The sequence below is a fragment of the Arachis stenosperma genome, chromosome 10 (genome assembly GCF_014773155.1).
Source record: "Arachis stenosperma cultivar V10309 chromosome 10, arast.V10309.gnm1.PFL2, whole genome shotgun sequence".
In the NCBI taxonomy this organism is placed as follows: Eukaryota; Viridiplantae; Streptophyta; class Magnoliopsida; order Fabales; family Fabaceae; genus Arachis; species Arachis stenosperma.
In genome coordinates this window covers 85,829,080-85,855,291 of record NC_080386.1, presented here as the reverse complement: position 1 = coordinate 85,855,291, position 26,212 = coordinate 85,829,080, and the positions used below count along the sequence as shown (strand labels likewise).

Sequence of the window (26,212 nt, the reverse complement as noted above, 5' to 3'; positions counted from 1 at the left end):
ACAATTAATGATTTGATTCAACATTTCAAGTATGTTGCCTTTTCTGTTGAGAGAGGTTTAATGTTTGAATCATATCTTTTCTTGTTAGGCAAGTCATTAATCTTTAAAATCAAATCTTTTTTTTTAAATTGTTTTCAAATCATATCTTTTCAATCATATCTTTTTAAAACCATAACTTTTCAATCAAATCTTTTTAATCACATCTTTTTCAAAATAGTTTTCAATCATATCTCTTTAAATTCTAATTTTAAAATCTTTTTCAAAAATTACTTGATTTCTTTCCCACTCTTGGTTTTCGAAAATCAATTAAAGTTTTTCAAAATGTTTTTAAAATCTTTTTAATTTAATTTTCGAAAAATCTCTTCCCCTCTTCTCACATCCTTCTATTTATGGAGTAACTCTCCTCCTCAATGCACAATTCGAACTCTATCTCACTAAGTTCGAATTCTTCTACCTCTTCCTTCTATTTTTCTGTTCCTTTGACACCTCAAGGAACCTCTATACTGTGACATAGAGGATTCCATATTTTCTTGTTCTCTTCTCTTTCATATGAGCAGGAGCAAAGACAAAGGCATTCTTGTTGAAGCTGACCCTGAACCTGAAAGGACCTTGAAGCGAAAGCTAAGAGAAGCTAAGGCACAACTCTCTGTAGAGGACCTAACAGAAATCTTCAAAGAAGAAAAACCCATGGCAGCCGAAAACAACAACAATGCTAACAATGCAAGGAAGGTGCTGGGTGACTTTACTGCACCTACTCCCGACTTCTATGGGAGAAGCATCTCTATCCCTGCCATTGGAGCAAACAACTTTGAGCTTAAGCCTCAATTAGTTTCTCTAATGCAACAGAATTGCAAGTTCCATGGACTTCCATTGGAAGATCCTCATCAGTTTTTAGCTGAATTCGTACAAATCTGTGACACTGTCAAGACAAATGGGGTTGACCCTGAGGTCTACAGACTTATGCTATTCCCTTTTGCTGTAAGAGACAGAGCTAGGACATGGTTGGACTCACAACCTAAAGAAAGCCTGAACTCTTGGGAAAAGCTAGTCAATGCCTTCTTGGCAAAGTTCTTTCCACCTCAAAAATTGAGTAAGCTTAGAGTGGAAGTCCAAACCTTCAGACAGAAGGAAGGAGAATCCCTCTATGAAGCTTGGGAGAGATACAAACAATTAATCAGAAAATGTCCTTCTGACATGCTTTCTGAATGGAGCATCATAGGTATTTTCTATGATGGTCTCTCTGAACTGTCCAAGATGTCTTTGGATAGCTCTGCTGGAGGATCTCTTCATCTGAAGAAGACGCCTACAGAAGCTCAAGAGCTCATTGAAATGGTTGCAAATAACCAATTCATGTACACTTCTGAAAGGAATCCTGTGAACAATGGGACAAATCAGAAGAAAGGAGTTCTTGAGATTGATACTCTGAATGCCATATTGGCTCAGAACAAGATATTGACTCAGCAAGTCAATTTGATTTTTCAAAGTCTGTCTGGAATGCAAAATGCACCGGGCAGTACTAAGGATGCTTCATCTGAAAAAAAGCTTATGATCCTGAGAACCCTTCAATGGAAGCGGTGAATTACATGGGAGAACCTTATGGAAACACCTATAACTCTTCATGGAGAAATCATCCAAATCTCTCATGGAAGGATCAACAGAGACCTCAACAAGGTTTCAACAATAATAATGGTGGAAGAAATAGGTTTAGCAATGGCAAGCCTTTTCCATCATCTTCTCAGCAAAAGACAGAGAATTCTAAGCAGAGCCACTCTGACTTAGCAACCATGGTCTCTGATATAATCAAAACCACTCAAAGTTTCATGACTGAAACAAGGTCCTCCATTAAGAATTTGGAGGCACAAGTGGGTCAGCTGAGTAAGAAAGTTACTGAACTTCCTCCTAGTACTCTTCCAAGCAATACAGAAGAAAATCCAAAAGGAGAGTGCAAGGCCATCAACATGGCCGAATTTGGAGAGGAGGAAGAGGCAGTGAATGGCACTGAGGAAGACCTCAATGGACGTCCACTGGCCTCCAATGAGTTCCCTAATGAGGAACCATGGGAATCTGAGGCTCACACTGAGACCATAGAGATTCCATTGGATCTACTTCTGCCATTCATGAGCTCTGATGAGTATTCTTCCTCTGAAGAGGATGAGTATGTCACTGAAGAGCAAGTTGCTAAATACCTTGGAGCAATCATGAAGCTAAATGACAAGTTATTTGGTAATGAGACTTGGGAGAACGAACCTCCTTTGCTCACCAAAGAACTGGATGACTTGTCTAGGCAGAAATTACCTCAAAAGAGACAAGATCCTGGGAAGTTCTCAATACCTTGCACCATAGGCACCATGACCTTCAAGAAGGCTCTGTGTGACCTAGGGTCAAGTGTAAACCTCATGCCTCTCTCTGTAATGGAGAAGCTATGGATCTTTGAGGTACAAGTGGTGCGCGAAATTGTGATCACTACAACTTCGCACAACTAACCAGCAAGTGCACTGGGTCGTCCAAGTAATACCTTACGTGAGTAAGGGTCGATCCCACGGAGATTGTTGGTATGAAGCAAGCTATGGTCACCTTGTAAATCTCAGTCAGGCAGACTCAAATGGGTATAGTGGTAAACGAATAAAGCATAAAGGTAAAGATAGAGATACTTATGTATATCATTGGTAAGAGCTTCAGATAAGCGAATGAAGATGCCTTCCCTTCCGTCTCTCTGCTTTCCTACTGTCTTCATCCAATCCTTCTTACTCCTTTCCATGGCAAGCTCGTGTAGGGTTTCACCGTTGTCAATGGCTACCTCCCATCCTCTCAGTGAAAACTAATGCTCACGCACTCTGTCACAGTACGGCTAATCACCGGTTGGTTCCCTCCCCTACTGGAATAGAATCCCTCTTTTGCGTCTGTCACTAACGCCCAGCAGGTTACAAGTTTGAAGCACGTCACAGTCATTCAATCATTGAATCCTACTCAGAATACCACAGACAAGGTTTAGACCTTCCGAATTCTCTTGAATGCCGCCATCAGGTCCTGCCTATACCACGAAGATTCCGATTAAAGAATCCAAGAGATATTCACTAGAGCCTTGGTTACTTGTAGAACAAGAGTGGTTGTCAGTCACCTTGTTCATAGGTGAGAATGATGATGAGTGTCAATCATCACCTTCATCAAGTTGAAGAACAAGTGATATCTTGGACAAAGAACAAGCGGAATTGAATAGAAGAACAATAGTAATTGCATTAATACTCGAGGTACAGCAGAGCTCCACACCTTAATCTATGGTGTGTAGAAACTCCACCGTTGAAAATACATAAGAACAAGGTCTAGGCATGGCCGAATGGCCAGCCCCCAAATGATCTAAGAACTAGATGTCCGAAGATGATCAAAGGATCTAAAATAATCCAAAGATGAAAATACAATAGTAAAAGGTCCTATATATAGAAAACTAGTAGCCTAGGGTGTACAGAGATGAGTAAATGACATAAAAATCCACTTCCGGGCCCACTTGGTGTGTGCTTGGGCTGAGCAATGAAGCATTTTCGTGTAGAGACTCTTCTTGGAGTTAAACGCCAGCTTTTATGCCAGTTTGGGCGTTTAACTCCCATTTAGGTGCCAGTTCCGGCGTTTAACGCTGGAATTTCTTGAGGTGACTTTGAACGCCGGTTTGGGCTAACAAATCTTGGGCAAAGTATGGACTATTATATATTACGGGAAAGCCCAGGATGTCTACTTTCCAACGCCGTTGAGAGCACGCCAATTGGGTTTCTATAGCTCCAGAAAATCCACTTCGAGTGCAGGGAGGTCAGAATCCAACAGCATCTGCAGTCCTTTTGAGTCTCTGGATCAGATTTTTGCTCAGATCCCTCAATTTCAGCCAGAAAATACCTGAAATCAAAGAAAAATACACAAACTCATAGTAAAGTCCAGAAAAGTGAATTTTAATTAAAAACTAATAAAAATATAATAAAAACTAAACTAAAACTACTAAAAACATACTAAAAACAATGCCAAAAAGCGTACAAATTATCCGCTCATCACAACACCAAACTTAAATTGTTGCTTGTCCCCAAGCAACTAAAAATCAAATAGGATAAAAAGAAGAGAATATACTATAGACTCCAAATTATCAATGAAACTTAGCTCCAAATTAGATGAGCGGGACTAGTAGCTTTGCCTCCGAACAGTTTTGGCATCTCACTTTATCCTTTGAAATTCAGAATGATTGGCTTCTTTAGGAACTTAGAATCCAGATAGTGTTATTGATTCTCTTAGTTAAGTATGATGATTCTTGAACACAGCTACTTATTGAGTCTTGGCCGTGGCCCAAAGCACTCTGTCTTCCAGTATTACCACCGGATACATACATGCCACAGACACATAATTGGGTGAACCTTTTCAGATTGTGACTCAGCTTTGCTAGAGTCCCCAATTAGAGGTGTCCAGGGTTCTTAAGCACACTCTTTTTGCCTTGGATCACAACTCTATTTCTTTCTTTTTCTTTCTTTTTCTCTTTTTCTCCCCCTTTTTTTTCGTTTTTCTCTTTCTTCTTCTTTTTTTTTTTTTTTATTCACTGCTTTTTCTTGCTTCAAGAATCATTTTTATGATTTTTCAGATCCTCAGTAACATGTCTCCTTTTTCATCATTCTTTCAAGAGCCAACAATTTTTAACATTCATGAACAACAAATTCAAAAGACATATGCACTGTTCAAGCATACATTCAGAAAACAAAAAGTATTGTCACCACATCAAACTAATTAAGCTAGTTTTAAAGATGAATTTGAAATCCTGTACTTCTTGTTCTTTTGTAATAAAAACAGTTTTCATTTAAGAAAGGTGATGGATTCATATTCATAGCTTTAAGGCATAGACACTAAGACACTAATGATCATAAGACACAAACATGGATAAACATAAGCATAAAAATTCGAAAAACAGAGAAATAAAGAACAAGGAGATTAAAGAACGGGTCCACCTCAGTGATGGCAGCTTGTTCTTCCTCTTGAAGGTCTTTATGGAGTGCTTGAGCTCCTCAATGTCTCTTTCTTGTCTTTGTTGCTCATCTCTCATGATTCTTTGATCTTCTCTAATTTCATGGAGGAGGATGGCATGTTCTTGGTGCTCCACCCTTAGTTGTCCCATGTTGGAACTCAATTCTCCTAGGGAGGTGTTTTAGTTGCTCCCAATAGTCTTGTGGAGGAAAGTGCATCCCTTGAGGTATTTCAGGGATCTCATGATGAGAGGGGTCTCTTGTTTGCTCCATCTTCTTCTTAGTGATGGGCTTGTGGTCATGCCTTCTCAGTTGAACCGGCTTTGGATGCCATAAATGGTTATGGAAAAACAAAAAGCAATGCTTTTACCACACCAAACTTAAAAGGTTTGCTCGTCCTCGAGCAAAAGAAGAAAGAAGGGAGTAGAAGAAGAAGAAATGGAGGAGAGGGAGATGGCTTTGTGGTTCGGCCAAAAGGGTGAGGTAGGTGGGGTTTTATGAAGGATGGATGTGAGTGGTGAAGAGGTATTGAGGTGATTGGTGAATGGGGGAAGAAGAGAGAGAGTGGTGGTGGGGTTGGTGGGGATCCTGTGGGGTCCACAGATCCTGAGGTGTCAAGGAAAAGTCATCCCTGCACCAAATGGCTTTCAAAATCACGTTTTGAGCCAATTCTGGCGTTAAACGCCGGGCTGGTGCCCCTTTCTGGCGTTTAACGCCAGGTTCTTGCCCTTTCCTGGCGTTTAACGCCAGTCTGGTGCCCCTTTCTGGCGTTAAACGCCCAGAATGGTGCCAGACTGGGCGTTAAACGCCCAACTGCTAGGCTTACTGGCGTTTGAACGCCAGCAACATCTTCCTCCAGGGTGTGCTGTTTTTTTTCCTGTTTTTCATTTTGTTTTTTCTTTTTCAATTGATTTTGTGACTTCTTATGATCATCAACCTACAAAAAACATAAAATAACAAAAGAAAATATATAAAATATAATCATTGGGTTGCCTCCCAACAAGCGCTTCTTTAATGTCAGTAGCTTGACAGAGGGCTCTCAATGAGCCTCATAGATACTCAAAGCAATGTTGGAACCTCCCAACACCAAACTTAGAGTTTGAATGTGGGGGTTCAACACCAAACTTAGAGTTTGGTTGTGGCCTCCCAACACCAAACTTAGAGTTTGACTGTGGGGGCTCTTCTTGACTCTGATTTGAGAGAAGCTCTTCATGCTTCATCTCTATGGTGACAGAGGGGTATTCTTGAGCCTTAAACACAAAGGATTCTCCATTCACTTGAATGATCAGTTCACCTCCATCAACATCAATCACAGCCTTTGCTGTGGCTAGGAAGGGTCTGCCAAGGATGATGGTTTCATCCATGCACTTCCCAGTCTCTAGGACTATGAAATCAGTAGGGATGTAATGGTCTTCAATCTTAACCAAAACATTCTCTACAAGTCCATAAGCTTGTTTTCTTGAGTTGTCTGCCATCTCTAGTGAGATTTTTGCAGCTTGTACCTCAAAGATCCTTAGCTTCTCCATTACTGAGAGAGGCATGAGGTTTACACTTGACCCTAAGTCACACAGAGCTTTCTTGAAGGTCATGGTGCCTATGGTACAAGGTATGGAAAACTTCCCAGGGTCTTGTCTCTTTTGAGGTAGTTTCTGCCTAGACAAGTCATCCAGTTCTTTGGTGAGCAAGGGGGGTTCATCCTCCCAAGTCTCATTTCCAAATAACTTGTCATTTAGCTTCATGATTGCTCCAAGGTATTTAGCAACTTTGCTCTTCAGTGACATACTCATCCTCTTCAGAGGAAGAATACTCATCAGAGCTCATGAAAGGCAGAAGTAAGTCCAATGGAATCTCTATGGTCTCATGTTGAGTCTCAGATTCCCATGGTTCCTCATTGGGGAACTCATTGGAGGCTAGTGCACGCCCATTGAGGTCTTCCTCAGTGGCGTTCACTTCCTCCCCTTCCTCTCCAAATTCGGCCATATTGATGGCTTTGCACTCTCCTTTTGGATTTTCTTCTGTGTTGCTTGGAAGAGTACTTGGAGGGAGTTCAGTAACTTTCTTGCTCAGCTGTCCCACTTGTCCTTCCAAATTCCTAATGGAAGACCTCGTTTCAGTCATGAAACTTTGAGTGGTTTTGATTAGATCAGAGACCATGGTTGCTAAGTCAGAGGGGTTCTGCTTAGAATTCTCTGTCTGTTGCTGAGAAGATGATGGAAAAGGTTTGCCATTGCTAAACCTGTTTCTTCCACCATTATTGTTGTTGAAACCTTGCTGAGGTCTCTCTTGATTCTTCCATGAGAAATTTGGGTGATTTCTCCATGAAGAATTATAGGTGTTTCCATAGGGTTCTCCTAGGTAATTCACCTCTTCCATTGAAGGGTTCTCAGGATCATAAGCTTCTTCTTCAGATGAAGCATCCTTAGTACTGCTTGGTGCATTTTGCATTCCAGACAGACTTTGAGAAATCAAATTGACTTGTTGAGTCAATATCTTGTTCTGAGCCAGTATGGCATTCAGAGTATCAATCTCAAGAACTCCTTTCTTCTGACTAGTCCCATTGTTCACAGGATTCCTTTCAGAAGTGTACATGAATTGGTTATTTGCAACCATTTCAATGAGTTCTTGAGCCTCTGTAGGCGTCTTCTTCAGATGAAGAGATCCTCCAGCAGAGCTATCCAAAGACATTTTGGATAGTTCAGAGAGACCATCATAGAAAATACCTATGATGCTCCATTCAGAAAGCATGTCTGAAGGACATTTTCTGATCAATTGTTTGTATCTTTCCCAAGCTTCATAGAGGGATTCACCATCCTTCTGTCTGAAGGTTTGGACTTCCACTCTAAGCTTACTCAATTTTTGAGGTGGAAAGAACTTTGCTAAGAAGGCATTGACTAGCTTTTCCCATGAGTCCAGGCTGTCTTTAGGTTGTGAGTCCAACCATATTCTAGCTCTGTCTCTTACAGCAAGAGGGAATAGCATCAGTCTGTAGACCTCAGGGTCAACCCCATTAGTCTTGAGTGTGTCACAGATTTGCAAGAATTCAGCTAAAAACTGATGAGGATCTTCCATTGGAAGTCCATGGAACTTGCAATTCTGTTGCATTAGAGAAACTAATTGAGGTTTAAGCTCAAAGTTGTTTGCTCCAATGGCAGGGATAGAGATGCTTCTCCCATAAAAATCAGGAGTAGGTGCAGTAAAGTCACCCAGCACCTTCCTTGCATTGTTTGCATTATTGTTGTTTTCGGCTGCCATGTCTTCTTCTTCTTTGAAGAATTCGGTTAGGTCCTCTAAAGAGAGTTGTGCTTTGGCTTCTCTTAGCTTTCTCTTCAAGGTCCTTTCAGGTTCAGGGTCAGCTTCAACAAGAATGCCTTTGTCTCTGCTCCTGCTCATATGAAAGAGAAGAGAACAAGAAGATATGGAATCCTCTATGTCACAGTATAGAGATTCCTTGAGGTGTCAGAGGAAAAGAAAAGTAGAAGACAGAAGTAGAAAATTCGAACTTATCAAAGAAGATGGAGTTCGAATTTTGCATTAAGGAATAGAGTTAGTCCAAAAATAGAAGGATGTGAGAAGAAGGGAAGTAATTTTCGAAAATTTAAGTAAAAGATTTTGAAAACATTTTGAAAAACACTTAATTGATTTTCGAAAATAAGAGTGGAAAAGAAATCAAGTGATTTTTTGAAAAAGATTTTGAAATTAGAAATTAAAAAGATTTGATTGAAAACTTATTTTGAAAAAGATGTGATTAAAAAGATATGATTTGAAAACAATTTGAAAAGATATGATTTTAAAAATTAATGACTTGCCTAACAAGAAAAGATATGATTCAAACATAAAACCTTCCTTAACAGAAAAGGCAAAAAATGTTCAATCAAATCATTAATTGTTAGTAAGTATCTTTGAAAAAGGAAAGAAATTGATTTTGAAAACATTTGATTGAAAAGATATGATTTGAAAAAGATTTGATTTTGAAAAACTTTGAAAACTTGAAAAAAATTGATTTTGAAAACAAAATCCTCCCCCTTGTGCCATCCTGGCGTTAAACGCCTAGAATGGTGCACATTCTGGCGTTTAACGCCCAAACTACTACCCTTTTGGGCGTTAAACGCCCAGCCAGGCACCCTGGCTGGTGTTTAAACGCCAGTCTGTCTTCTTCACTGGGCATTTTCGAATGCTCAGCTTTTTCTGTATAATTCCTCTGCAGTATGTTCTGAATCTTCAATTCTCTGTATTATTGACTTGAAAAGACACAAATTAAAAATATTTTTGGATTTTTAATAATGAGGAATAATCAAAATGCAACTAGAATCAAATAACAATGCATGCAAGATACCAAACTTAGCAGTTTGTATACTACTGACACTAACAAAATGAGAATGCATATGAGAAACAACAAAACACTCAAGTCAATAGAATTCAAAGATCAAAACAAGGAAATCATCAAGAACAACTTGAAGATTAATTAAGACACATGCATAAATTCAAAAAAAAAATGCAAGAAGAACAGAAACATGCAATTGACACCAAACTTAAAATGATACTCTAGACTTAAACAAGAAATATTTTTGGTTTTTATGATTTTGTAATTTTTTTTGGTTTTTTCGAAAATTAGGTGAAAAGGAAAATAAAGGTATCAAAATTCTTAATGAGAATTCCAGGAATCATGCAATGTTAGTCTAAAGCTTTAGTCTAAAGGAATTAGACATAGCTAGCTAAGCTTCAGCAGGACATTGCATTCAAGAGCTAAATTGATGATGATCAATTAGCTTTGGTGATGATAAGAACATCACCTTGAAACACTAGAATTCATTCTTAAGAACTCTGAAGAAAATACCTAATCTAAGCAACAAGATGAACCGTCAGTTGTCCATACACAAGAACAATCCCCGGCAACGGCGCCAAAAACTTGGTGCGCGAAATTGTGATCACTACAACTTCGCACAACTAACCAGCAAGTGCACTGGGTCGTCCAAGTAATACCTTACGTGAGTAAGGGTCGATCCCACGGAGATTGTTGGTATGAAGCAAGCTATGGTCACCTTGTAAATCTCAGTCAGGCAGACTCAAATGGGTATAGTGGTAAACGAATAAAGCATAAAGGTAAAGATAGAGATACTTATGTATATCATTGGTAAGAGCTTCAGATAAGCGAATGAAGATGCCTTCCCTTCCGTCTCTCTGCTTTCCTACTGTCTTCATCCAATCCTTCTTACTCCTTTCCATGGCAAGCTCGTGTAGGGTTTCACCGTTGTCAATGGCTACCTCCCATCCTCTCAGTGAAAACTAATGCTCACGCACTCTGTCACAGTACGGCTAATCACCGGTTGGTTCCCTCCCCTACTGGAATAGAATCCCTCTTTTGCGTCTGTCACTAACGCCCAGCAGGTTACAAGTTTGAAGCACGTCACAGTCATTCAATCATTGAATCCTACTCAGAATACCACAGACAAGGTTTAGACCTTCCGAATTCTCTTGAATGCCGCCATCAGGTCCTGCCTATACCACGAAGATTCCGATTAAAGAATCCAAGAGATATTCACTAGAGCCTTGGTTACTTGTAGAACAAGAGTGGTTGTCAGTCACCTTGTTCATAGGTGAGAATGATGATGAGTGTCAATCATCACCTTCATCAAGTTGAAGAACAAGTGATATCTTGGACAAAGAACAAGCGGAATTGAATAGAAGAACAATAGTAATTGCATTAATACTCGAGGTACAGCAGAGCTCCACACCTTAATCTATGGTGTGTAGAAACTCCACCGTTGAAAATACATAAGAACAAGGTCTAGGCATGGCCGAATGGCCAGCCCCCAAATGATCTAAGAACTAGATGTCCGAAGATGATCAAAGGATCTAAAATAATCCAAAGATGAAAATACAATAGTAAAAGGTCCTATATATAGAAAACTAGTAGCCTAGGGTGTACAGAGATGAGTAAATGACATAAAAATCCACTTCCGGGCCCACTTGGTGTGTGCTTGGGCTGAGCAATGAAGCATTTTCGTGTAGAGACTCTTCTTGGAGTTAAACGCCAGCTTTTATGCCAGTTTGGGTGTTTAACTCCCATTTAGGTGCCAGTTCCGGCGTTTAACGCTGGAATTTCTTGAGGTGACTTTGAACGCCGGTTTGGGCTATCAAATCTTGGGCAAAGTATGGACTATTATATATTGCTGGAAAGCCCAGGATGTCTACTTTCCAACGCCGTTGAGAGCGCGCCAATTGGGCTTCTATAGCTCCAGAAAATCCACTTCGAGTGCAGGGAGGTCAGAATCCAATAGCATCTGCAGTCCTTTTGAGTCTCTGGATCAGATTTTTGCTCAGATCCCTCAATTTCAGCCAGAAAATACCTGAAATTACAGAAAAACACACAAACTCATAGTAAAGTCCAGAAAAGTGAATTTTAATTAAAAACTAATAAAAATATAATAAAAACTAAACTAAAACTACTAAAAACATACTAAAAACAATGCCAAAAAGCGTACAAATTATCCGCTCATCAACAAGCTGCAAGAATCTCACTAGAGATGGCAGACAATTCAAAGAAACAAGCCTATGGACTTGTAGAGAATGTTCTGGTAAAAGTTGAAGACCATTACATCCCTACTGATTTCATAGTCCTAGAGACTGGGAAGTGCATGGATGAATCCATCATCCTTGGCAGACCCTTCCTAGCCACAGCAAAGGCTGTGATTGATGTTGATAGAGGTGAACTGATCATTCAAGTGAATGAGGAATCCTTTGTGTTTAAGGCTCAAGGATATCCCTCTGTCACCATGGAGAGGAAGCATGAAGAGCTTCTCTCAAAGCAGAGTCAAACAGAGCCCCCACAGTCAAACTCTAAGTTTGGTGTTGGGAGGCCACAACCAAACTCTAAGTTTGGTGTTGAACCCCCACATTCAAACTCTAAGTTTGGTGTTGGGAGGTTCCAGTATTGCTCTGAGTATCTGTGAGGCTCCATGAGAGCCCTCTGTCAAGCTACTGACATTAAAGAAGCGCTTGTTGGGAGGCAACTCAATGTTATATTTTATCTATTTTCCTTTGTTATTTTATGTTTTCTGTAGGTTGATGATCATGAGAAGTCACAAAATCAATTGAAAAAGCAAAAACAAAATGAAAAACAGGAAGAAAAATAGCACACCCTGGAGGAAGAACCTACTAGCGTTTAAACGCCAGTAAGGCTAGCAGATGGGCGTTTAACGCCCAGTCTGGCACCACTCTGGGCGTTTAATGCCAGAAAGGGGCACCAGACTGGCGTTAAACGCCAGAAAAGGGCAAGAAGCTGGCGTTAAACGCCAGAAATGGTCACCAGCCCAGCGTTTAACGCCAGAATTGGCACAGAATGCATTTTTGCACGCCACTTGGTGCAGGGATGCCTTTTCCTTGACACCTCAGGATCTCTGGACCCCACAGGATCCCCACCTACCCCATCACCCTCTCTCTTCTTCTTTACCCATTCACCAATCACCTCCACCACTCTTCCCCAAAAACCCCTCACCTATCAAATCCCACTATCCTCTTCACCACTCACATCCATCCTTCATAAAACCCTACCTACCTCACCATTCAAATTCAAACCACTTTCCCTCCCAAACCCACCCATAATGGCCGAACCCTACCCCTCTCTTCACCCCTATATAAACCCATCTTCACTCCTTCATTTTCACACACACTAAACACTACTTCTTCCCCTTTTGGCCGAACCACAAAGCCATCTCCCTCTCCTCCTTTTCTTCTTCTTCTACTCTCTTCTTTCTTCTTTTGCTCGAGGACGAGCAAACCTTTTAAGTTTGGTGTGGTAAAAGCGTTGCTTTTTGTTTTTCCATAACCATTTATGGCATCCAAGGCCGGAGAAACCTCTAGAAAGAGGAAAGGGAAGGCAAAAGCTTCCACCTCCGAGTCATGGGAGATGGAAAGATTCATCTCAAGGGTGCATCAAGACCACTTCTATGAAGTTGTGGCCTTGAAGAAGGTGATCCCCGAGGTCCCTTTCAAACTCAAAAAGAGTGAATATCCGGAGATCCGACATGAGATTCGAAGAAAAGGTTGGGAAGTTCTCACCAACCCCATTCAACAAGTCAGAATCTTAATGGTTCAAGAGTTCTATGCCAATGCATGGATCACCAAGAGCCATGATCAAAGTGTGAACCCGAACCCAAAGAATTGGCTTACAATGGTTCGGGGGAAATACTTAGATTTTAGTCCGGAAAATGTGAGGTTGGCATTCAACTTGCCCATGATGCAAGGAGATGAACATCCTTACACAAGAAGGGTCAACTTTGATCAAAGGTTGGACCAAGTCCTCACTGACATTTGTGAAGAGGGCGCCCAATGGAAGAGAGATTCGAGAGGGAAGCCGGTTCAATTAAAAAGGCATGACCTCAAGCCCGTGGCTAGAGGATGGTTGGAGTTTATCCAATGCTCAATCATTCCCACTAGCAACCGATCTGAAGTTACTCTAGACCGGGCCATCATGATCCATAGCATCATGATTGGAGAAGAAGTAGAAGTTCATGAGGTTATAGCCCAAGAACTCTATAAGGTGGCGGACAAGTCCTCTACCTTAGCAAGGTTAGCCTTTCCTCATCTCATTTGTCACCTCTGTTATTCAGTAGGAGTTGACATAGAAGGAGACATCCTCATTGATGAGGACAAGCCCATCACTAAGAAAAGGATGGAGCAAACAAGAGACCCCACTCATCATGAAATCCCTGAGATGCCTCAAGGGATGCACTTTCCTCCACAAAACTATTGGGAGCAAATCAACACCTCCCTAGGAGAACTGAGTTCCAACATGGGACAACTAAGGGTGGAGCACCAAGAACACTCCATTCTCCTCCATGAAATTAGAGAAGATCAAAGAATCATGAGAGAGGAGCAACAAAGACAAGGAAGAGACATTGAGGAGCTCAAGCACTCCATAAGACCTTCAAGAGGAAGAACAAGCCGCCATCACTGAGGTGGACCCGTTCTTTAATCTCCTTGTTCTTTATTTTCTTGTTTTTCGAATTTTTATGCTTATGTTTATCTATGTTTGTGTCTTATGATCATTAGTGTCTTAGTGTCTATGCCTTAAAGTTATGAATGTCCTATGAATCCATCACCTTTCTTAAATGAAAACTGTTTTAATCACAAAAGAACAAGAAGTACAGGATTTCAAATTCATCTTTAAGACTAACTTAATAAGTTTGTTGTGGTGACAATACTTTTTGTTTTCTGAATGTATGCTTAAACAGTGCATATGTCTTTTGAATTTGTTGTTCATGAATGTTAAAATTGTTGGCTCTTGAAAGAATGATGAAAAAGGAGACATGTTACTGAGGATCTGAAAAATCATAAAAATGATTCTTGAAGCAAGAAAAAGCAGTGAATACAAAAAAAAAAGGAGAAGAAGCGAAAAAAAAGAGACAAAAAAAAGAAAGAGAAAAAGAAAGAAAAAGAAAGAAATAAAGTTGTGATCCAAGGCAAAAAGAGTGTGCTTAAGAACCCTGGACACCTCTAATTAGGGACTCTAGCAAAGCTGAGTCACAATCTGAAAAGGTTCACCCAATTATGCGTCTGTGGCATGTATGTATCCGGTGGTAATACTGGAAGACAGAGTGCTTTGGGCCACGGCCAAGACTCAATAAGTAGCTGTGTTCAAGAATCATCATACTTAACTAGGAGAATTAATAACACTATCTGGATTCTGAGTTCCTAAAGAAGCCAATCATTCTGAATTTCAAAGGATAAAGTGAGATGCCAAAACTGTTCGGAGGCAAAAAGCTACTAGTCCCGCTCATCTAATTTGGAGCTAAGTTTCATTGATAATTTGGAGTCTATAGTATATTCTCTTCTTTTTATCTTATTTCATTTTCAGTTGCTTGGGGACAAGCAACAATTTAAGTTTGGTGTTGTGATGAGCGGATAATTTGTACGCTTTTTGGCATTGTTTTTAGTATGTTTCTAGTAGGATTCAGTTAGTTTTTAGTATATTTTTATTAGTTTAGTTAAAATTCACTTTTCTGGACTTTACTATGAGTTTGTGTGTTTTTCTGTGATTTCAGGTATTTTCTGGCTGAAATTGAGGGACCTGAGCAAAAATCTGATTCAGAGACTGAAAAGGACTGCAAATGCTGTTGGATTCTGACCTCCCTGCACTCAAAGTGGATTTTCTGGAGCTACAGAAGCCCAATTGGCGCGCTCTCAACGGCGTTGGAAAGTAGACATCCTGGGCTTTCCAGCAATATATGATAGTTTATACTTTGCCCAAGATTTGATGGCTCAAACCGGCGTTCAAAGTCACCTTCAGAATTCCCAGCGTTAAACGCCGAAACTGGCACCAAAGTGGGAGTTAAACGTCCAAACTGGCACAAAAGCTGGCGTTAACCTCCAAGAAGAGTCTCTACACGAAAATTCTTCAATGCTCAGTCCAAGCACACACCAAGTGGGCCCGGAAGTGGATTTTTTTATGTCATTTACTCATCTTTGTAATTCTTAAGCTACTAGTTTCCTATAAATAGGACCCTTTACTATTGTATTTTTCATCTTTTGATCATTTTAGATCTCTAGATCATCTTTGGACTTCTAGTTCTTAGATCATTGGGAGGTTGGCCTCACGACCATGCCTAGACCTTGTTCTTATGTATTTTCAACGGTGGAGTTTCTACACACCATAGATTAAGGTGTGGAGCTCTGCTGTACCTCGAGTATTAATGCAATTATTATTGTTCTTCTATTCAATTCAGCTTGTTCTTATTCCAAGATATCACTTGTTCTTCAACTTGATTAATGTGATGATCCGTGACACTCATCATCATTCTCACCTATGAACGTGTGACTGACAACCACCTCCGTTCTACCTTAGATTGGGTGAATATCTCTTGGATTCCTGATACACGACGCATGGTTGATTGCCTGACAACCGAGCGCTCGCCTGACAACCGAGCCAGCCATTTCGTGAGATCAGAGTCTTCGTGGTATAGGCCAGAACTGATGGCGGCATTCAAGAGAATCCGGAAGGTCTAACCTTGTCTGTGGTATTCTGAGTAGGATTCAATGATTGAATGACTGTGACGTGCTTCAAACTCGCGATTGTGGGGCGTTAGTGACAGACGCAAAAGAATCACTGGATTCTATTCCGACATGATCGAGAACCGACAGCTGGATAGCCGTGCTGTGACAGGGTGCGTTGAACATTTCCACTGAGAGGATGGGAGGTAGCCACTGACAACGGTGAAACCCTTGCATAAGCTTGCCATGGAAAGGAGTAAGAAGGATTGGATGAAGACAGTAGGAAAGCAGAGAGACGGAAGGGACAAAGCATCTCCATTCGCTTATCTGAAGTTCTTACCAATGAATTGCATAAGTATCTCTATCTTTATCTTTATGTTTTATTCATCACCCATAACCATTTGAGTCTGCCTGACTGAGATTTACAAGGTGACCATAGCTTGCTTCATACCAACAATCTCCGTGGGATCGACCATTACTCGCGTAAGGTTTATTACTTGGACGACCCAGTGCACTTGTTGGTTAGTTGTGCGGAGTTGTGATAAAGAGTTGAGATTGCAATGAGCGTACCATGTTGATGGCGCCATTGATGATCACAATTTCGTGCACCACTTGTCCTCTTTTTGTATATCATACTTATATATGTCTTGTTTAATCTAAGTATTGCCTTGTGTATCTTGGAGATATCTACAAGGTTTTACATATATTATGTCTTGTCTGTTCATATCTATATGTTTAGTTATCATATGTGAACGCTTCCGGTTTTGTATTTCTGCTTTATGAAACTTTGAGCTTTATACCTTCATCGGGCTTCTAGTATTACTATTTCTTTCTATATATAAAATATTATATGAGCCTTAGAACTGTCGCGACACTTTGTTATCCTTAGCTTTACGACACGAGGTAAGGCTTAGGGTAACGGGGTGTTACATTCAAGACAAGCAAATTAAGCATAATTTTCATATATTATTGTTAGATTGATGAATTATTTTTTACAATTATTATATGTACTCATATTTTAAAAGTTTGATGAATTTATTATTATCTCTTACCTACACCATATTTTAAATTTAAATTCATACAATAAAAATTGTTATACTTTCTTTCATCAAAGGAAGGGATTTTATTGATTTGTAAAAAAATAAATGAGTGGTCCAAATTGGACAACAACAAAAAGAAAGTGATATTCACCAATCACATAATACTAATAAAGGCTTAAAAAAAGAATTAAAACTAGAATATGTAAAAATCAGAATATTAGTAGTGAAGTAAGCTTTTAGGGTATTCTAATGAAAGAATTCCTGCGTGAGTGTCCTGGCAGCAACGGTGATTTCCAAACAAGTAGTACTATTTTGTTAAAAAACTTGCAACTTCCTATCTACTGGATTTTCCACAAGATTGTTGGAACGAGGCGTCTTTTTTTCTTACTCCTTCAATCACAAACTACAATCGTCTCCATCCACCATTTCTAAAACTTCAAATCTTCACCCAGTAATTTCATCACTCTCATCTCTCTCCATACCTGGGTTAATTGGGTATAGTTAATTAGGTAATGATTAACTGATTCATCATTTCTTCCACATCTAGATCACTGCATATCATTGGAGGGAATTCTTAATTGGAGTCAGAGTTTCACCAGAAGGCTATTGTGCATGATTTTTCAAATAAAAACTTTGATTTTCCTATTTGTTTTTGCTTGCACTCTTCAGGAAAGAACTCAAATGGGGATGAAAAAAGAGAAAGCAATTTGATAACTAGAGCTCACAGTGTAAGAATCTATTTTCTATTTTACCCAAACTATTCTGTCTTGACCATGTCTGATCTAAGATTGCATTATGTTGTGTGCATAATCACTGTTAAAATTTGTGTTTATAAGTTGCATATTCCAGAGACCATGTGTGTCCGTATCAATGCACAAAGAATGCAATTGTCATAAAAGATTAAGTATTGATCTAAAAATTTTATCACCCGACAATACCGAACAAGTCAAGAAGCACCAAAATGATCCAAGAAATTCTGAACAGTTGAGTGAGAAAATTTAACACCAATGTTAAAATAACAAACTTAAAAATAAGGAAAAAGAACTAACTACAAATAACAAAATTAAATGCAAGTAAAAACAAGAAAGATAATCAACTACAATCATTAAAAGAAAAATAGAAAATAAGAGAGGTTGAGAAGTAAGATTTTGAAAGTAGGAAGAAAAATCAATGGAGAAATAATAATGAGAGATGATGAGAGAAATGAGAAATAGGAGAGAGAGAGAGAGAGAGAGAGAGAGAGAGAGAGAGAAGGAAAGAAATGGGTAAAAGGGAAGAAGGAAAGAGTAGGAAAGAAATAAAGAAAGAAGAAGTAAAGAGAATGAAGAGGTAAAGAGAAGGAAACAGGGCAACTAAAGTCGCGAAGGCGACGTGTGTAACACCCTAATTACCCTAAGCCTTACCTCAAGCCATAAAGCAAACGTTAATCAGAGGTTACGACAATCCTAAAGTTTATACATAAATATATATGGAAGGAATAATAATTTTAGAAGCCCGATGAAGAAAATAAGCTCAAATACGGAATTACAAGGCGTGAAACGTTCACATGAAGCCACAAGCGTAAGAGAAAAGATCCACTATGTGAGATAACAAGATATATGTAGCTATATAAGAGTATAATAATCATAAGATACTAGCCACAGCCTACGGAGTTTAGGCCGACTAGTTAAATACTGACATACAGAGTTTTGAAAATAAAACAGCTTATACAGAATATCTCTCATAAACTAAGCCTCTAAAGCAAAATAAAATACAAAAGTGGGAGTACTAATAAAAATAAATCAAAAGACTCCAAAGAAAAGATAAAGGTCCTCCGCTCTGTCACCATCAAGCAACTCACCGAAGTGGGTTGCGACATGCATCTGAAAAATAACAACAAAGTATGGAATGAGAACCAGAGGTTCTCAGTATGGTAACAGTGCCCAGTGATGTAAGATATAAGACCCCTGGACGCCAGAGGCAATCTTAAAGCTTCATATCCATCATGAGATTTAAGCTTATAGCATAACTACAATTAAAACCATAACTTTAAAACCATAACATAATAAAATAGGGTAAACTATCCTAAGGGATTTCTAACTATCAGATCAGCGCTGTCCCACAGCCTTCACCAGCCTAACCGCCATGCGATCCCATCGCCACTGCCTATCGAGCCTCTTCAATCCCAGTAAAAAGCACAATTAATTATAATGCAATTAAAACACAAGTATAGGCATATATGTCAAGTAATTCAAATTAGCAATTAGGAATGTTTTACAATTATGCATACAATTCAAGTCGGAAAAGCAAGCAAGTAGATAAAAGATGCACATGATGAATGCTTGTCCTATAGGCTGCGATATCACATTACCGGTTCAACTGCCAACCTGACACATCTCCATGGAGATGTCCCCTTCGGAATCATAATAGGAACCCCCCCAGATATGGTGCTCGAAATACCGTCCAAGATTTTGTGCCTACACACTCTAGTGATCCGAAGGGATGCGAGCGGGATACTCTTGCCACGGACCTCACATCTCAACATAAGCGGGACAAACCACCACCCTTACGTCACCGCCACTACCTCGACAGGCGGTATCCAACTAAACCATCATTGCTAGGCGCATAGCATCTCAGCAATCTCAGTATAAAACAGTGATTCAGTGGTTTTCAAAAATCATTTTTCAATATATCATGGATCCATAATTCCATTCCGAGTCCCAGACTCATTTCAACCACTTCCAATTCATAATTTCCAGTCAGAACTCATCAGTTCGCCACTTTCACAATTCCTTATCAATAATCATCAACCATACGCCTGCTTCTCATTCAACCAAACCCATCCTCAGTACACTAGAAACATAAGCCTCCGTTCTCTAACTTTTTAAGGTAATACCAAATTAAATATCCTAGGACCTTTTCTATGTTTTGATACTTGAAAATAAACCAAAGAGTCTTATATAAGTGTCACGAAAGTTTACAAGCTTGTCTGGAAAGTTAAATAGTTGAAAACAAAGTTTTTATTGAAAAACAGGGCAGTGTGCGTACGCATAGGGGTGTGCATGTGCACGCCCAAAAGAAGTTTCAAGACATGTGTATACGGATAGAGGTGTGCGTACGCACAGGGAGTAAAAATTTCAACTCTGTTCATCCGCACAAGGCGTGCGAATGCCCTCAACAGAGTGCACCTTCCAACGTGTGCGTTCACACAGCTTGCAAAACTTCCTTGGTTGTGTGTGTGCACAGGGGGTGCTAACGCTTTTATCAGCAAGCCTTCCCCTTTGTGTGGGTGCGCACAAGGCTATGTGTCCGCACACTTTCAAAAACATACAGGATGTGAGTGCGCACACAAACCAGAAATCACAAATTCTGCAACATTCACAGAATTCAGATTTGAACACCAAACTTTCAACGATCATATCTTTTTCTACCAATTTCAAATTTCCACAAAATTTAAACCATTTTAAAGCTTGTTAAATTATCTTTCATTTGATATAAAAGGCATTAATTTTCAAAAGCAGTAGCTCAAGATATGATCCGTTGAAGTTCATCAAAAACTAGCTTTTACCAAAAGTTCACTAAGTTATTAAACCTCCAAAATTCTCTACCAAATCAATTCAATGCCTATTCAATTTCACCATAAAACACAACCAAATGCTATACTTTACCTTTCCATCATAATTCAACCAACTCAACACCTATACTAATCAATTTCTCCTTCATAAACTCAACAACTCTACAATTTGCACATCAATATTCCACTATCACCAACTTTATAAAATTTCATTACTCACAAGCATATTCCAACATCAACACACATACGAATTCATCATCATCCCACAACATCATCATTCTTCCACCCAATTTCATAATTCAACATCGTTATTTACCACACTTAACATAGTCATCAAAATCATCATACATCACAATTATCAACAATCAATTTCAATCATATCCTATGGTCAACTAGCCTATGTGTCCAAAAATATAATATATTACATAGAGAAAACCGAAATCATACCTTGGCCGATTCCCAATATGCACAAAAACCCAAGATTAAGTACAAACCAAGCTTCCATACGTCCTCAAGCCACCAAATCCACTTCCCAGCTATTCAAATCACTAACGTTCTCCAGACAACACCAATTCAAGCTATATACACATAATTCATAACTAAATCAACCTAGGGTTTCATCAAATTATAATTTCACAAGGGTTGAGAATAAACTCACCTTATCCAAGATTGATTAGGTCAAACCCAACAGGAACCAAAGGCTAGAGTGTGCCTAAACACCCAATTACAATTTCAATTCTAAATATTTTCTTTTTTAATTATTCTCGCACAGTACCAGATAGACTTAAGCCGGTACTGCTGGTTAATTTACCGGTATGTGTTTTTACGTAATTTTTCGAAGAAAATTACATTTTCTAACTCAAAAAAATTCACTGAGTCCAAAATCATATTTATATTTTCTAATTAATATTATAAAATTTTGAACCTATTCTGGGCAATTAAATTATTATTATTTTATGTTAATTAATTGGTTAAATAATTTGTGGCTCATACACTCTCTCCACCTTTTTGGATAATTGAAGCACTAGACTTTTGATATTGAGACTGATCACCTTAATATCGACTGTTTGGTGTAGACAACAACCCTAATGGCTACTCGCGGACAAGGTCGGTCACGTATATGGAGAGATTATAAGGGTAACCCGTCGACGGACAATCACACTGAACTCATGGCGGCGATGACTAACTTAGCTAACACGCTTCAAGTGGGCATTGCTATGGCTACTCATGCTATGTGACAAACAAGACAATAAATCGAAAAAAAATGGAGAAGGTGCTGAGGACAGCTTGGGTGATGTCCCGAGAACTTTATCTGCTTTTCTGAAAGTTGACCCGCCTATTTTCAATGGATCGACAGATCCTACTGAAGTAGACAACTGGTTCCAAGCTGTGGAGCAGGCCTTGTGAACTTAGTATGTACCGTATGACCAGTTCGTAGAATATGCGACTTATCAACTAGTGGGAGAAGCTCAGCAATGGTGGCAAGGACAGTGCCGACTGCTACACCAACAGAATGTGGACATTACATGGCCGTTATTCCAGGAAGCTTTCTACAAAAAGTACTTGCATGAGTCAATAAGGGAGGCTAGAGAGTTGGAGCTTTTACAGCTAAAGCAAGGGTCCATGACTATAGCTGAATACACTAGCAAGTTCGAGGAACTCTGTAGGTTCTCAGGAATAAGTCAGGGTACTCCTGAGTCCTATGAGGGTTGGAAATGTGTCAAATACCAAGTAGGACTGAGGAAAGATATCATGTGTGTGGTGGCTCCATTGGAATTAGGAGATTCTCTGAATTGGCGGACAAGGCAATAATTGTTGAAAATTATGCCAAGGAGGCGACTTTGGAGAGAGATGTTGATGGCGGTTGTAAGAACCCGCGTTTTCACGTAAACCCGTTTTAATAAAATAATTTTAGTGCCCGGAATAGATTCAAAATTTAGAAGTTTTAATTTGAAAATATAAATGTGAAATTTGGTTTCAGTGAATTTTTCTGAGTAAGAAAATGTATTTTCTGAGAAAAACCGAGAAAAGCCGTGAGGGCAGCCGAACCGGGCGAACCGGTTTAAGTCTGTCCGGTGCTGTGTTTTTAGAAAAATAAGATTTTGGAAAATTGGTTTATTGTTTTAAAAGGACAAAAATAATTTTTGAATTGAAAATCGAGCATTAATTTTAAAGGTTTTGGCCCAAAGTGGACCAAACGGACCAAAAACTCTAACGGGTTGGACCGGACCAAAATCGGGCCCAAGGTCCAACCTATATAAGGCCATTAATGAGCATTCAGCTCATTTTGAACTAACTTGAGAGAGAGGGGCGCAGATTGGAGATGAGAGGAGAAGAGGGGAATGTCACTATTCACCCTCACCTTCTTTTGCTTGTAACTTGAGATACGGACCTCCGATTGACGAGCCGTTTGCAACCACGCGAAGCTCTTGACGAGCTCTTCCTTTCTATTCAAAAAAATCTGTTAAGATCTCCCATCTCCATCCCCAGTTTTCTTCCCTAAGTTTCTGCACGTTTTTAGGTTGGGATTTTGAGCTAGTTTTGTGGTTTTGCTTGTTTAGGTGACCTCTAGTAGCGGGTAATTAATGGATTTTATCCCTACTCACGTTGGGTAAGGTAAGGTTTCACTAAATCCTTGTGTTTAGTTGTTTTGTTGATCTTAGATTTTGATGTTGATATATATGTGTCGTTAGTTTGAGCTTTGGTGTTTGTTGGAGTTGGTTGAGGCTTTGGATGAAGCTTGGTGGCTTTATTTTGGTGTTTGGTGCATTTGAGAATCAACCAAGGTATGGTTTTAGTTTCCTTTCTGTAATATGTAATGTTCATAGACACTTAGGCTAGTTGACCTTAAGATAGGATTGAATGTTGTTGGTGTATGAATGATTATATATGAATTGGTGCTAATTATTGGTTGTATTTGATTGGTATGGTTGACGATGATTGTTGGAGATTTTTGCTATTGATGATTATGATGTGTGATGATATATGTTGTTGGTGATTATTGGTATTTAATGGTTATGAAGGTTGATGATGAATGTGTGGATTATTGTTGTTGATGAGAGTAAAGGTTTTAGCTATTGAGGTTGTTGAGGGTTGGTGGTGATTATGAGTGTAGGTTCATGATTGGATTGCCAATTATGATTTGGTAGTGATATATGGATTCTTGATGTAGGAATTGTGTAATTTGTTCATGATTGAGAATTTTGATTGAGGATTGTGGTTTCGTGTTAGTTTATGGAGAGAATGTTAAGTGAATTGGGCGTGGAGGTGATGGAAGTGTAATGGAATGTTATAGTGTAGTGTGCAGTAGTGTTTTATGATGTTTGAGTATGTTTTGGATTGTTTTGATTGTGAAAATTAGAAAATTGTGAAGTTTGAGGTTTTGGGTAAAAATAGATTTTTGGTAAACTTTGTCTGATCATAACTTTTGCCTCGATTTTCAAAATTTTTTGAAATTCATTTAGAATTAAAGATCTTTAAAAAACCTTTAAATCGATATAAACTTTGTGAAATTTGGAATATTGTAGATGAAGTTATGATCATTCAAAGTTGGTGTTGAAAATCTAAAATTCTGCAAAGTTATAAAATTTCAGGATTTTCTGATAGGTGCGCACGCACAACCTTGTGCGCACGCACAACCCTGCGAAAAGTTAGACCTGTGCGGGTGCACAGACCTGTGCCTACGCACATGCAAGGGAAGGCTTATTGTTTTGAGCGCTGGCACGGCTGGTGCGCGCGCACATCAATGAAGTATTACGACCTGTGCGGATGCACAGTCTTGTGCCCACGCACAAGTCGGGAAGGGTCGTCTATTGGGGCGCTCGCACAACTTGTGTTAGTGAACTGACTTTATAAATTTTAGTACCTATGCACACGCACACTCCTGTGTGTACGCACACTTTCAAAATCTTCCTAGCTGTGCGGATGCACACCCCTGTGCGGATGTACACGCCCTGTTTCATAATTTTAAACTTTGTTTTCAACTATTTTACCTTCCCAACTGGTGCGCGAAATTGTGATTCACTACACAACTTTGCACAACTAACCAGCAAGTGCACTGGGTCGTCCAAGTAATAAACCTTACGCGAGTAAGGGTCGATCCCACGGAGATTGTTGGTATGAAGCAAGCTATGGTCACCTTGTAAATCTCAGTCAGGCAGACTCAAATGGGTATAGATGATGAATAAAGCATAAAGATAAAGATAGAGATACTTATGTATATCATTGGTGAGAGCTTCAGATAAGTGTATGAAGATGCCTTCCCTTCCGTCTCTCTGCTTTCCTACTGTCTTCATCCAATCCTTCTTACTCCTTTCCATGGCAAGCTTATGCAAGGGTTTCACCGTTGTCAGTGGCTACCTCCCATCCTCTCAGTGAAAATGTTCCTATGCTCTGTCACAGCATATGGCTAATCAGCTGTCGGTTCTCGGTCAGGCCGGAATAGAATCCATCGATTCTTTTGCGTCTGTCACTAACGCCCCGCCTGCTAGGAGTTTGAAGCACGTCACAGTCATTCAATCATTGAATCCTACTCAGAATACCACAGACAAGGTTAGACCTTCCGGATTCTCTTGAATGCCGCCATCAGTTCTCGCCTATACCACGAAGATTCCGGTTAAAGAATCCAAGAGATATTCACTAGAGCCTCGTATGCTTGTAGAACAAGAGTGGTTGTCAGTCACTTTGTTCATAAGTGAGAATGATGATGAGTGTCACGGATCATCACATTCATCAAGTTGAAGAACAAGTGATATCTTGGACAAAGAACAAGCGGAATTGAATAGAAGAACAATAGTAATTGCATTAATACTCGAGGTACAGCAGAGCTCCACACCTTAATCTATGGTGTGTAGAAACTCCACCGTTGAAAATACATAAGAACAAGAGTGATCATTGGTTTCGGCCCCAAAGAGGGAACCAGAAGAACCAAGATCTGATCTAAGAACTAGATGTCCGAAGATGAAAATACAATAGTAAAAGGTCCTACTTATAGAAAACTAGTAGCCTAGGGTGTACAGAGATGAGTAAATGTCATAAAAATCCACTTCCGGGCCCACTTGGTGTGTGCTTGGGCTGAGCAACGAAGCATTTTCGTGTAGAGACTCTTCTTGGAGTTAAACGCCAGCTTTTATGCCAGTTTGGGCGTTTAACTCCCATTTAGGTGCCAGTTCCGGCGTTTAACGCTGGGATTTCTGAGGGTGACTTTGAACGCCGGTTTGGGCCATCAAATCTTGGGAAAAGTATGGACTATCATATATTGCTGGAAAGCCCAGGATGTCTACTTTCCAATGCCGTTGAGAGAGCGCCAATTGGGCTTCTGTAGCTCTAGAAAATCTACTTCGAGTGCAGGGAGGTCAGAATCCAACAGCATCTGCAGTCCTTTTCAGTCTCTAGATCAGATTTTTGCTCAGATCCCTCAATTTCAGCCAGAAAATACCTGAAATCACAGAAAAACACACAAACTCATAGTAAAGTCCAGAAAAGTGAATTTTAACTAAAAACTAATAAAAATATACTAAGAACTCAACTAAAACTACCAAAAACATACTAAAAACAATGCCAAAAAGCGTACAAATTATCCGCTCATCACAACACCAAACTTAAATTGTTGCTTGTCCTCAAGCAACTGAAAATCAAATAAGATA

At 39.5% G+C, this 26,212-nt stretch overlaps 2 non-coding genes across 2 annotated transcripts; one reads left to right on the top strand and one right to left on the bottom strand.

Annotated features, from left to right (window-relative positions):
• Positions 1-1,092: 1,092 nt before the first annotated feature.
• LOC130959528 (small nucleolar RNA R71) lies at positions 1,093-1,200 on the bottom strand. The gene has a single exon (XR_009078602.1). It is a non-coding gene; the product is annotated as a small nucleolar RNA R71 (small nucleolar RNA).
• A 6,524-nt stretch (positions 1,201-7,724) lies between these two features.
• On the top strand, positions 7,725-7,832 carry LOC130959654 (small nucleolar RNA R71). Its single transcript, XR_009078724.1, has one exon. It is a non-coding gene; the product is annotated as a small nucleolar RNA R71 (small nucleolar RNA).
• The last annotated feature ends 18,380 nt before the right edge of the window (positions 7,833-26,212 follow it).